This window comes from Mustela nigripes, chromosome 3 (assembly GCF_022355385.1).
Source record: "Mustela nigripes isolate SB6536 chromosome 3, MUSNIG.SB6536, whole genome shotgun sequence".
Lineage (NCBI taxonomy): Eukaryota > Metazoa > Chordata > Mammalia > Carnivora > Mustelidae > Mustela > Mustela nigripes.
The window spans coordinates 82,015,194-82,029,594 of NC_081559.1; the positions used below are offsets into that span (position 1 = coordinate 82,015,194).

Sequence of the window (14,401 nt, forward strand, 5' to 3'; positions counted from 1 at the left end):
CACTTACAGGCTTTTTTCTTTTTCTTCATTATTTACAACTTAGTCAATCACACCCAGGATATTCTCTTGAATACATACACTCATTTTAATTCCCTTTCTTGCTTTTCTTTTCTAATCTTTACCTACTTATGTTTAACGCACAATGTTATGGTCACTACTTTCATTGTTTTCTGTGTTAAAGGGATTTTAAACGACCAGACCACTATAACCCTGATTCCATGGGAAAAAGCACTGTGAGTTTTAAAGTGAAATAAAAATGAACTCTTATAACACAATCCTTTTATAAGTAGTAGTAAGCTTTTGCACTGAACATAAAGAATATTAGTCTAAGTATAAAAATTAATTCTAAGGATAAAGGAAGCATTGGCCTACAACATCTTCGAGTTTGATTCCTACATAAATCTAACATCACTTTTTACCATGTATTTCCTAGTTCTTACAAGTTCTGTCATTCTGACCATCATTTAATGTTTGGTACTATGTTCTCCCCCCACCCTTTAGTACCATTGTACATATTATTCCTTCCTAGAAAACTTTTCCCCCTCTTGATTAAGTTAACTAATTCATCGAGATTTCAGCTAACTAAACACTTCCTCCAAAACAAAAACAAAAACAAACTTCTCTTGATCCCACTGATTGGTTATTCTCCTAAAAGCCTTCATATTAAACACTAATTGGAATAGTTCCAACTTTGCACTTATTTATATGATTATTTGATTAATATCCATTATCTCTAGGATAAGTCCAGAAGAGCAAGATCCACATTTATTTTTGGTTCACTGTTCAGTGAGCACATAATAGGTTTCAACACACATTTGTTGAAAGAAAAGACATTGGCAAGCCACTGGTAAAAGAAAAAAGAGAGAGAGATAAGAATACTGAGTCAATGACCCCTACAGAAGAGACAAATTACTGATTTTTCAAGAGAAAACAATACAGAGCCATATTTGATACAACTCTTTAAAACATACATTTTTCAGGGGAAAAAAGTTCATTTTGTGATGGCAGGAATAGGTGGAATGGTAATTGACACGATGGGGCCAGCTAGAAAGAAATTATGCCAGATGCAAATAAAGCTTGTTAAGTAAATGGAGAAAACGTAAGCTATAACTTTGCTATTTTTAGAATTCATATGTAAGATTCACAGTTTTAATTATATACTATTTACTATTGATCCTAGGGACCAATTTGGGTATTAATTTTAATTATAAAAGGAAAAAGAAACTCAGCTAGTATCCTTGGATAAAATTTTCCTGTTTTAACTCCATGGTGTTTCATTTCTAACTCATTCAAAATATACTTCTTTAGCCTCTTGACAAATTTTCTAGTTATAATTGTGAAGAAGTATTCCCTTCATTTTTTATGCAAGTTATTTTTTCCCTATTTCTTTTTTGATTTTCATTCTTGAAAATAAAATGTTAAAAACATAAATGCAAGGTATATTATTTCTAACCCCTTTCTTAATTTACCAGGTTATTTTGAATTTTAATTGTAGCTTTCAAACTACTAAAAATAAGCTCCCCCATCCTCTCATTGCATTTAAAGCTTTGTCTTAACTTGAATTACTCTCTTCAGAGCCAACCTACGATTTCTCTACCTAAATTCTGATTAACTCATGTCCTCCCAAGAAGCCCACTGTGATTAACTCTACAGAATTCTAATTGCTTCTTTACTCTGCATATTTTCATACTCAGTTTGATGTTATTTTACAAAAGCTCCTGAAGTGTTTTTCAAGTACATGTTTCAGACACTTTAAAAAAAGACTTAATCTTAAAAACTTGCTTTATCTGTCTTCTGTTCAAACCACTACCTGAATACAGAAAAATTATAAAAATGTTAAGTGACTATGTCATTTGTATTTTGAATGAGCATATAATTTGGAGCTCTGACTAAAATAATAAAACTCTATCTTGGGTCCAACATGTATCTTATCTCAAGACTAAAACTGACCTATTGTCACCACTTTATGACTGACATTCTTCACCACCAGTTCCCTCGTCAATATTTTCCCAGGTAAGTGAGAAATGCATTTTGCAATAAGAACCAAAGTAATTCAAAGTCAGAATAGATTATATCCATTGTTCCTCCCTCAATTGACTATGCTTTTCACCCTGTTAGGTAAGATTAGATCAGTCTAACAGACTTTATTCTGTATCAAGCTATGATGATTGTTAGCCAATACTCAATTCTTTTCAAGGTATTCAAGGAATATATTCATGTGATGATTGGGGGATAGGACTGCAATTTTCCTGTATCATTCCTTTTCTCATTCCTTTAATACATAAGTATATTTTTCCATTATAAAATTACTACATGAATATAAACTTATTGTTAAAAATAAATCAAAGTTATGCTGAAGAGTTCTTAGTCTTCTAGCATCCCACTTACACACTTTCTCTAAACCAAAGGTATAATTTGCTACATATTTTCCAGACTTTTTCTTAATGTATTTACATAAACATAAGGCATATGTCATATAATTTTTTTATTTTATAAATATATGTGCACATGATATAACATATACATATATAAGTATATATTCTTATATAGTACAGGCATATTATTCTGTGTGCATTTTTTTTACATAAATGGGATCATACTATATATATATTTTTTGTGACATGTTTTCAATTTAGCTTATCTTAGAGATCTTTCCACATTTTTTGGCTTATAAATCCAAACTCTGCATGGTTGTTGTACTTATGCACAGAGACCACAGGTAATATTTTCTAACTTTTTTATAAAATTTCAAAATAAATGAATCATTTCTTTCAGTGCCCAGGAAACTGAACAATGTAGATTTTTTTCATTGTAATATATTTTAATTAAAAGCATTTTAGCAAGTAATCATTGAATTTAATATGATTTTTCATCTTTTCTTAAATGTTTAAACCTCTTATAAACTTGTATTTTAATAAAAAATATATATATATGTACATAAAGAATACACACATTTAGTAATCTAGGTCCAAAATTGGTAAAAAGTAAAATTTAGTTTTATAAAAAAGAAAGCAATATAGCAAATTTACCTACTCATTAGAAAAATTAAACACATAAATATATAACAAATTTTCTAAATCCATGAGATAGATTGCACAAAAACGGTGAAGCTGCTGAAGAAATGTTTTTAACGAATTCTTAAAAGCTACAAGAAGAAAAAAAAACTTCTAAAGCAGTTTACTAACATACTTAGAACATAGAAACCACAAACAGCAGGAGCAGCAGGCCAGAAAAGCAACATAAGATTAAATTAAAATCTGTATCATGCAGGTCTAGTCTCCTCCCATACATATAACATTGGAGTAATGTAATTGTTACCTTTGTTTTCTAATAGGCAACATATTGCTATGCTCTTCAAACTGGAAACTGGAGTTGAATCAATTAGGAAACAAACACATCTACTATATAGAATTTACTAATTAAAAAAAAAACTGGGCCATTTAAGTAAGATATGTAATAATATAAGCTGTTAGGTTTTATTATCAAAAGAAATTGCTGAAGGAAATGCTATACTACTTCTGGTAGAAAATAAGCTTCATTTTTAGACTTCTATGAAAGAATTAATGTTAATACCACATAAATGAAAAAAGTACTCATAAGGAATGGCATGATTTAGGAAAGCCTATGGCTACACAAAATCATTGCCATCATTACTGGTAATATTTGTAGCTGGTATAAAGCTTTCTGATATATAGTGAACTGAACACTGCAGCTTTAATTGAAGTTTGAATGTTATAAACAGTTAGATGTCTGGCTCTGGCCTGCATTCTAATACCATCAGCAGAACAGAGATGGGAAGTATAAACAAACCTTTTAACTAGATTACAGTCTCTCAAATGGCCAAGAAATCCTTTAGCACAAACTCCTGTGTTACAAATGTGGGAGAAGGAAAATTATTTTTTGGAATAATGCTAAAAAATAGCCTCTATATTTCCGTCATTATTGGAACATGTATTTGACTTTCTAAATATTGGCTTAGTATTCGGTAATGATAAACTTTACATTTAACTTTCAAAATAAGTAAAAATCCTTTTTATCTTAAATAGCAGCTGTTTTTTATATCAGTATATCCCAAGTAAAGAAGCTGTTTAGAAATCAATACTTTCTTTTGTTGAATGTGGAATACTTGCCTCCCCCAACATTAGTGGCTATATGTATACAGCCAAGAGTATTATTTTTTGATAGTAGTAATATTAAGAATGTATGGATTATGTTAATTAATGGCTAACAGATTGGCAGACATTTCTGGACTCAAGGTATATAGAAAACAATAGCTTTAAATACAAGGATGAATCTTAATATAATTTAGCATTCAGTCAACCTTAAGAAACATTTAAGGTTTATTCAACTTTCAAGATACAGACTACAAATATAAAAAAGGGGAGCACAAGAATGTAAATTTTAACACTAGTACCATACAGAAATTTTTCCTCTAATTGCCTGAATCTTGGTTGGTTGGCAAAGAACTCTGTAAAGCATGGATGTGCAAAAATTTTCACCATTACAACTGATTTATATAAATCAGTGACTGATTTATATAACTCATTTTAGTCCTTTAAAACAATATGTTCTAATAAATTACTCAGTAACACAGAATTTAATTACAAGTTCTCTAAGAAAAGGTTATATAGGTCAACTGAAACAGGACTCAGATTAGAATCAGTCACATAGAACTTTGAATGAAGTATACGCTTTTCACCAGGTATGGTATCATTAGTGATTTTCTTTTCCATCATGTGCAGCTGCATTAGAAGATATTCCTTAATCTGTGTTAAGCCTGGTTCTCACTTCGGCTTTCTGAAAATTATACTGAGTCATTCCAACTTCTAAAATCTCACATGATATTACAGAAATACCTCAAACAGAAACAATAATGAGTTAGAATCTTTACCTTTAAACCCTTATCTTTAGATATTGCCTTTGCCTATTAGGAATTACCTTTAGGTTATCTAAGGATGTTATTTGAGACCATAGACTTCTTCTACCCCACCAATTACTGAGATTATTTGTTAAAGCAATAAAATCAATTTGTTATAAAGTTTCCTCTCTGAAATATAACAGACTATATAATATATAATATATATGACATATATTATATATATATAAGAGAACAGTTCTTTAGCATTTAAAAATATAACCAAATTCTACAAGTCATAATGTATCAGCATATTATTTATAGAATAATATAGTCATCTTATGCATATAGCATGAATGTGTATTTACTTAGGATGCATATGAAAATTACTTGATTAACAACATAGAATTTTTAAAAATTACTCTTTTCTTCTAGAGCAAAGAATGTAAAAGTAAATCTGGTTAGCTAGGTCAAAACACATTTTAATTCAGTAGCTACTTTAAAGAACAACTATATAATAATTTAGGCATCTAGAGAATCCACCAAGTTGTCCATTCTCATACTAAAAATATTTCTGACTTTACGTAGTACTAAAAAGAGTACATTAAATTTAATTCTGTATGTATAATGTAGTAATTATGAAAATCTTATAAAATACAGGATCCAGAAGATCTGCATATATACACACCCAACCACTAGGCAATATATGTCCCTTCTGTGTAGTGATTTTCCATTTAAACATTTACATTAAAATGTTTGCAGTAAATCCAATATTCATTGGATTACAAATTGTTAGAACCTTCAAACTTCACCTAACAAAATGCTAAATACAACCCATGCAAGAGAAAGAAAATTCAGTATGTAGAAAGCCTAAATGTAATCTTTGCCATACAGAGAGAAAACTGATTTTAGGTATACAGTTAACCCTTGAACAATGAGAGTGCTGATCTCTGTGCAGTTGAAAATCCTGTATAACTTCTGACTCTTCTAAAACTTCACTACTAAAAGCCTACTGTTGAACAGAAGACTTACCAGTAACAAAATCAATTAAAACATATTTTGTGTCTTACATAACATATTCCATTCTTAAAATAAAGCTAGAGGAAAAAAGTGTTAAGAAAATCAGAAGGTAGAAAAAGTATACTTATACTACTGTAAGAATTCTGCATATAAGTGGACCCACAGTTCAAACCTGTGTTGTTCAAGGGTCAAGTGTATTTGATTTCCAGTTGCACACTGGTCTGCATCTATGTTCCTTATAAAGAACTGGGTTTGTTTATTGTTTTTCTCTCCTTGTAAACTTCTAGAAATTTTCCATCACTCTATCAATAAGCTATTTGGGCCATGATTTTACTAGTGGTTACCAGAGTACTTATTGACTGATAAAAGTTATTGTGACTGTGCTTTAAATTTTAAAAAGTGTTATGAATTTACTGTGATGGAGTATTTTGCTGCTATATGTAAAATGCTGTTTTATCAGTAATAGGTTTCCCCATCTATAACATGGCAATAATGTTCAAAGTTCACAGGACCAGTGTACTGATATATTTATCATAGTGTTAGGCACTTAAATAAATGGTAACTATGATTATTACTAGAATAAAAAGTTAAGAATGAACTTGAAAAAGATCAGAATTGACCTTCAGAAGTCTATTTACCTTCACAAGATACTGTACCAGCAAGAGAGTCCTTCCTTTCAAACTGTGAATCAATATTATTCTAAGTACAGTTTAAGGGGGACAAAGAAAATCCAGGAAATTTCCCTCTAATATATTTTTAAATTACATGTGAAAGCCATGATAGGAACCAAGATAGTATCCTTTGGTTTTGAAACATCCATAACCAAGAAACTCCCAAATCATTTTACTGAAGTTGTCTCACATAATCAAGAATAAAAATTGCAACTAACCTGTTTAGAGTTAGAAATGGAAAGCTTCTAATGAGGATCTTGGAGGAATTTATCTAGTGCACACTGAAAATTCCAAAACTCCTAAAAATAGTATATACTGTAATTATTCCATGATAATTAAATTATACTGGTAGCTTAAATTATAGAAATTAACTAAATGATCAAAATGATAATGTACCATGTCTTCCAATGAACCTTGAAAGATAAGCTGTTATATGAAATGTAAAGAGAAAAGTTACTTTTGAGAAAAAAAAAAAGTTTAAATTTGTTTTTTGGGGGGAATAATTTAATGAGGTACTTCAAAAAACAATGTTGATAACGTTCAAATATAAGTATGTACCAATAAAATACTAGCAATGATAGCCACATAGACTAATTTTATGATCTAAAATTAACGAATTATATACAGAATAGAAATCCCCAGAATACAGTATTAACTGGAAAATTTTTCTTTATATTTTTCTATTTTAATAAAATATAGCAAAATCCTTCTTAAACATGCATTTTTCTACCTAACAGTATCCATTTAATTAATATAAAATTTATTTAGGAAAAAACATCAAAATAAAGTTATGACCAATAGACTTGTGGAATACAATAAAATATCTCTTCATATTAAACTGTAGGGACCATCCTGTTTCTCAGATGCCTAGCACAGTGCCTGACAGACAGCAGATGCTCAGTGGATGTTTAATGAATACCTAAATACAATATGTTTTGCACATACATTCAAAATCCAGACAAGTTTGCAAAGGTACATAAGTTGGACATAGGCTTTCTGGCTGACTTCATGGGGTCCCAGTGATGACTAGGAGTAAATCTTCATATCCATAGAAAACTGGCAAGTTGATAAGTGTCTGGGTAAGGACCAAAAAAACAAAGTCAGGGAAACATGTCACCTAAGTAACAGTTGCTTTATAGAACTGGTAAAAGTGGCCTAATCATTCCAATATCCTATTGCACTAGGCATTCAATGAAATGAAATTTAAGTGTATCTTGAACTTTTACCAGTATATTTTTAATTGGAATTTTTTTGAAATCTCTTATTAAAAATAAATGATTTTTGTTGAATTGCATCCTGTACAAGGATTAAAGGGAATATGTTTTTATTTTCTATAATACTATATTGTTATCAGGATTTATTTTGGCTGACAGAAAAAGTGAGAGCTACAGTAAAAACAAATTTAAAAAATCATGGTAGTGGAAAAATTGTAGGAAAGAAAAAGGAAGAAAGGAAATGAATTCCACATATGGAAGTAAAGAAATTCAAATATGCCTAACTCTATTATCAATTATGACAAATAACCAGTAGGGCCTACTGTGTATCAGACACTGCTGTGAGGGATATAAAATGTTAACAAGACAAGAATCCTTAGTTTTAAGTGGTTCACACAGCAAGACTAACAGGTAAACATTCATAATACATTATATATCATTCTTATATACATGTCTTTAATCCAAGAGTAAGAAGTAAGATGTATATTTATTAATTAGAAGTGCACAGAAAAAATAAGCATCAGAGGAAGCTGAAATAATTCTCATAATAGTAACTATCTAGAATGAGAGAAATCAGTACCTCTTAAGTCAACAACAAATAAGTGAGTTATAAATAGACAAAATTTTAGCTTAAAGCTATATACCTAAATATTCTTAGAATAATATGCCTCCATATAAAATCCCTAAGTGCTATACACAAAATTGTGAATGAGTCTCATTCACGACCTCATAAGAATGAGGTTGTATAGCACAGTGACTGTTAAGAGACCTCAGTTCTCTGGTCCATGTTCTGCCCACTTAGAGGCCTTGGAACCTAGGCAAGTTCCTCAAGCTCTCTGAAATTCAGCAATATGAAAAATGAAGAGCTGGATAAAGTGATCTCCAAGATATCACTTAGATGAACATTACAATCCTAAAATGTCTTAATATTTAAAATATAAGCCATAATAAAAAGGGTTTTCTAAATATAAATCATTATCCAACTTAGAGGAAGTCTGGAAACCTCAAACCACACAATTACCCCATGAGTGGTGGGATATAGGAACATTTTCAAAAGAAAAGCAGACACAACTTAAGTAAAGGTATTATCGTCAAGACTGTAAATTTTCACTCAGCTGCCGACGGGGCAACTATCTTCCAATTATATACACAATTTGCTTTACTTAAAATTGATTTCTTCACTAAGTTCTACTTTCTCCCTCTTATGTTAAGGTTGCTGAGGAAGTAGGGTGAGGACGAGAAATCCTAGGTGGGCCTGAAATAATAGTATTGATGTTGGGAGAAAAACTTGAACTTGACACAGGTTTCTGCTGAAGTATACCAATTATACCTCAGTGGAAGGTAAGAAACTGTTCAAATTGATGATAGAAAGGAAGGAAATAAGAACATATTGTTTATTGCTATACAGCTTTTTCCCCGTGTTGAAATGTCTACTTTTGCACACATTAATGAAAATTTTACAGAACAAGTTTCTACAGTTGCAATGCATTTCTGCCACTAAAATAGAAGCATCATTATGTTTTGGTTTTACCACCAGGAAAATAAAAATTAAAAAGTATTACGTTTTAATAATATTGTGTCAAATATCCATCTAGATTTATTTTTCTTCAATCCTTTCTTTTGATCAAATTGCTATTTTCATATTACCAGTCTGATCATAAAATTGCTGCTTTACAAAAAAATATTTTTTGCTGACATAAATTATGGGATCAGAGATACCAATGCAGTTACAAAAAAGGGTGTGTATGTGTGAGAGAGACAGAGTGTGTGTGCGTGAGAGAGAAAGTGTATATATGTATGTGTGCATCCATCTTCAAGGAAAGGATAAATAAATGCATGTATGAAACAAAATGCCACTTTCCAATGTAAGCCCTAGTAAAAGGCCTACACTGGAAACATAGTTTCTAGCATTTGTGAAATAAAATACAGCACTGAATTTGAAAGCCATAGTGATTTTTATGAAGCTGTTATTCTATAAACCGAAACCTGGATTTATCTTTCAATTTTTGCCTAACTACAATGAATATCATAAGTACGACTTCATTATTTGACTCATGAAAGTATATTTTAGAAATCTGTCTTCTTTCACATACAGTGATCAATTTGGTTCGGTACCCCAAGAGATGAAAACCTCATCTCAATTTACAACACTAAATAAATAATTCAGTTAAAACTGAAAGTGGTACCAATCCGGCAAACTATTGATGGAGAGGTTTGGCCTTCCATGAAGCCAGAACAACATAAAGTTTTCAATGGGGATTACTTGTTCAGACAAGTTACAAAGATTAAAAAATACCCAGATTAATTAGGAAAAGCTAATATTCTCGTCTTATGGAAAATAATTATCAAGAACGTATGTAGGGAGAGATAATACCGGAGGTATTTAAACTTTGAGCATTTTAAGCTTTGAACTTTACATACTAATATATGAAACAAACATTTAACAAAAAAAGCAGTAATACAAGTCAAAACCTAACCAAAGGCCTATATCGACTAAAAATTTGAAATCTTCCTTGCAAGTCAGACACAACAACAACAACAATAACAAAAAAGGAAAATTAAACCCAGAAAGCAAAAACCAATCAAGTCTGTTCCAACACTGAAGTCAATTTCCAAACCATATACAGAACCAAAAAGGAGAAAACACTCAGGTCTACAAATGGATAAGCAGTTCCAATACAATCCAAATCCCGACATTTTCCCACTCAGAAACGAATGCAGTGGAGCTTTTCCTGGGGAAAAAGGGGAAAAGCTCTCCAAATGAATTTTTTCAAGTGACATCTAGAAAGTGTGCCTCTTTCTGTCTCTTTCCCTGGCGCCTCATTGGAGGAAGGAGGGGGTTGTTTTTGTATTCTCCCCCACTGGAGCAAGACACAATCAGATGTTAGCTGGAGAAGAGAAACCACTTTTGACAACAGCAAATAAAAATAAAAGTGCCCTTCCTCCTCTGACAGGATGGGCACCCACCTCACACACCCCTCCCCACTCCAACCCCTCCTTCCCCCCCCCCCCCCAGCACCACCCCCTCCTCACCCCGGAGCTCCACTGCGTATGTGGTTTGGTGCTACTGTTGCCCCGGAGTTAAAGTCAGAGCCAGAGGAAGGCAATGAAGCCCCCACAGACACACTTACCTTTCCTGCCCCCCACTTTTGAGTGCCTTCCCTGGAGCTGTGGAGGATGACACAAAGGGTAATAAAGGGGGGGGAGTGGAGGAGGAGGAGGCGAAGGAGGAGGAGAGCTGGGGAAGTGGCTGCTCCTGGGTGTAGTGAGATGTCTCCAGCCAGGGCCAAGCAGCAGCAGCAGTAGCAGCAGCAGCAGCAGCAGCAGCAGCAGCAGCAGCAGCAAAGGGTCTGTGTTGCTAAGAGGCTTTTGGTCTCTTTCTCTCCTGCTCTCACGGCCAAAGAGGAGGAGGGTGGAGGGGGCTCGGGAGGGAGGCTAGTGGAGGGGTGAGGGGGTAGGAGTCGTGGATGGGGGTTTTCGAAGAAGAAGAAACTCCTTCTTCTTCTTTCTCAGGCTCAATCCCCCTCTCAGGTCTCAGGGCTGGAGGGTGGGGGAAGGAACTCAGCCGCCTTCCCCCCACCCCCCTCAATTCAAGGTTGAAGTGGGGTAAAATTAGTGTCCTGTCCCTTTAAAAATAGAAATAAAAGGTGCCCCCCCTCTGCCACTGCCTCTCTCTTCATCATCAGCTGCTGCTGCTGCTGGGGTCTCTCTGCTGGGGGGGGGAGGGGGGGTTCGGGTAGAAGAGACGGGAGGCACTCACTGCGCATGTCCCTCCCTGACGGGAGGCTGGTTGGTCGAAGGCAGAAGGAGGGGGAGGGGAGGAAATGATATGGTTTCCCAGAAGGCTCCGAGGCACTTGCGACCCGGAAGACATTGTAGCAGGGGGTAGAGGGGCGGGGGCGGGGAGTAGGAGGAAGTCGCTACTCTTTAACACCCCGTGCCCCCCTCCTCTCTCCCAAGGGAAAGCGGAGGAACGGAAGTGGGCGTGGACGGAGACGCAAGTAAGTCACGTGTTTGGGCGGGAGTGGGGCGGGGTGGGAGACGCGGTGCGTGCGCGGGGAATGCCGGGAGTAGTGGTGTACTGTTGGCAGTAGCAGGTGAAGCCGAGCCGACTCCGCGGTGAGTGCACCCTGAAGCGGTTCCCGTTGTCGCTAGATTCCTGCTCTGCCCTGGTAAGGGCAGACTTCTCTGTGAGAGGTAACACGGGCCAATCTAGCCTGAAAACGAAAGCCAGGGTCGCCAGTGGCGAAAGGCAAATCGAAAAGAATGAGGACGGAAGGTTGCGGAGACTGGGAATGCGGGAAGGGGCAGGCTTGTCTAGGCCAGGCAGGCCCCTCTGTCTCGTGGCCTTCCTGTGAGGCTGCTGACGAATTTCTGACGCCTGCAGGGATTCCTCACGAGAGCAGATCTCGGGCGGGGTGTTGACTACCCCCGGTGGTGGTGAGGAAATTTGATCCTGCTGCTAAAGAGAAATGGGATCTGTGGAGCTTCTGCAGAGGACTGTTGGCTGTTTCTTCAGCTCAGAGCAGGAGGAGAGAAAAGCTCCGTCTGTGAATTTTGACAACTTTGGGCATTAGATGCGTTACTTGCATTGGGTATTGTGACCATCATTCCTTACTTCGCTGTGCTCCTTGGAATTCTGGAGTGGTTTTGGGGAGGAGGGAGCAAGCTGGGAAGTCTTGAATGGAATTTCCCTCCCGTATCTTGGCGTTGTTGCTGCAGCACAACGCTTCTGCTTGTTCTGAGAAAGGGATATGGATGATGTAGTCGTCGAGGTTGTTACGGTTTATAGAGAAGGGACATGAAATTTTCTTTCTCTCTAGTGTAGATGAGAGATTTTTAAATGGGCATTTTGTTTTAAGTTTCTTTGGTTACTAGTCTCAGATGGTTTCTCAATTAAATGCCACCTATTTTTGCTGGAAATGTTTCCCTCATAAGATAATAATTTAAACTACTAAAGAATTCAAGAATTTACATTAGTAAGCCTTTCTTTCTTTCCTTTTTTTTTTTTTTTTTTTTAGTAAAATATCACCATTTCTTTTTCATACTCATTTCATACAATCTTAACTGAGCCATTGCTGTCTTTCAGTTATCTTCTTTGGTAAAAGTACTTTCAAAGATGATCACTCTTCATCGTTTTCTTCTAAGACCAGTAATCTAAAATTCCTCATTTTGTTGCATTGGTATTATTTACTTCTGTAATGAGTTCTTTAGGAGTACGCTGTCAATTAAAGTTACTACTTTTCTACATTTTACTTCTTATGTTTTGGCAGTGGACCCTATTTATACACTATTGCCTTGTGCTTCTTTCTTGTGTGTAGTATGTGAAACAGAATTAAAAACTAGACTCTGTGCCTTAAAATTTTGTTCGTATTGCAACATTTACCACTTTATAAAAGAAAAAAATTATAGCAAAGCAATATAAGTGCCTTCTTTAACAAATTTAAATTTTTTATGTTAAGATACTAAATATGCAAAAAATGCACAAATCATAGGTATGTAGTATAATGAATAATTACTAATTCAACACTTTGGTGATCACTACCAAAGTCAAGAACTAGAACATTCTTGGCATTGGAGACCAACTCCTGCCCCCATCCATTCCTGAATATTCTGCTCACCACTTCCAGAGGTTAACACTAACTGAATTTTTATTGTAATTATTTCCTATTTTTATTTCAAGTGTTTTTGTAACCACCGATGTTGGCATTCCTACACGAAGTAGATGAATTTTGCCTGTATTTTACCTATATGAAAAGATTATCCATTATGTATTACTTTCCTCTCGTGCATCAATGTTTAACTCTGTTAGTGGATTTAGCTGTAGTACATGTTTTTTTCATTTTTATATAGGAATGTCTGTAGTAAGTGGTGTGTAGTTAATTCTTTTATTAATAAACCACAATTTAATTAGTCTAAGTTTAATGGACATTTGGATTGTGTCTAGTTTTTAGCAATTATAAACAATCCTACTATGAATGTACTTATGCATGTATTTTTATGCACATAGCATTTATTTTTGCACAGTGTAGATTATGCCAAACTTTCCCAAAATAGATCAATTTATGCTCCTACCAACAGTATATGATACATAACTTTTTTCAACAGTGTCACCAGTAGTTGACATTTTTCATTTTTGCCACATGATGAATGTAGCTTATTATTGTTTTCATTTACAGTGCTCTGGTTATTAATGACTTTGAGCATTTTGTAAAAAATTTATTGGCTATTTCAGTTTCTTGTTTGTAATGTCGTTTCTTTACCACAATGTTTCTGTTCGGTTGTCTATGTTTTACTTAAAGATTTGACCAGTGTGGCAAATATTCTCTGTGTGCTTGGAACATTTCTTGCTTCCTGGATGATTTTCTCTTCATTTCATTTTTTTACTGGCTTACATGCTATTAGTATTATTTTAATTTTATTTGTAATTTTAACTCAAAGAAAGGGTTTCTATACCATAGCCTGCTTGTGGCTGGTCATGGACAACTTGAAATGTGGTTAGTGTTGCTGAGGAACTGAATTTTTAGTTTTATGTACTGTTAATTTAAATTTGGAAAACTGATACTTGATTTGGTTGTTGAAAAGCCTTTAAGTATGTTTGGAACAACTTGGATATGTAAATGTTCTTTTCAATTGGAAAC

The 14,401-nt window shown here is 34.4% G+C and overlaps 1 protein-coding gene and 1 long non-coding RNA gene across 11 annotated transcripts in view; one reads left to right on the plus strand and one right to left on the minus strand.

The window, feature by feature from the left end:
* LOC132013904 (uncharacterized) overlaps positions 1 to 10,978 on the minus strand; it is a 218,733-nt gene extending 207,755 nt beyond the window's left edge. For 2 of the 4 annotated variants that reach the window (XR_009403139.1, XR_009403136.1), the window contains exon 1: positions 10,892 to 10,977. This is a non-coding gene — a long non-coding RNA (uncharacterized LOC132013904). Of the gene's footprint in view, positions 1 to 10,891 lie in introns of all 4 variants that reach the window. The other 2 variants (XR_009403137.1, XR_009403138.1) reach the window with 2 other exon arrangements.
* Positions 10,979 to 11,017: 39 nt separating this feature from the next.
* The window catches only part of ORC4 (origin recognition complex subunit 4), an 85,576-nt gene continuing 82,192 nt past the window's right edge, over positions 11,018 to 14,401 (plus strand). For 2 of the 7 annotated variants that reach the window (XM_059394339.1, XM_059394334.1), the window contains exons 1-2: positions 11,018 to 11,108; positions 11,721 to 11,761. The gene's annotated coding sequence lies outside the window, so the exon portion shown is untranslated. Of the gene's footprint in view, positions 11,109 to 11,720; positions 11,762 to 11,796; positions 11,958 to 14,401 lie in introns of those variants that run through there. The other 5 variants (XM_059394335.1, XM_059394336.1, XM_059394337.1 and 2 more) reach the window with 5 other exon arrangements.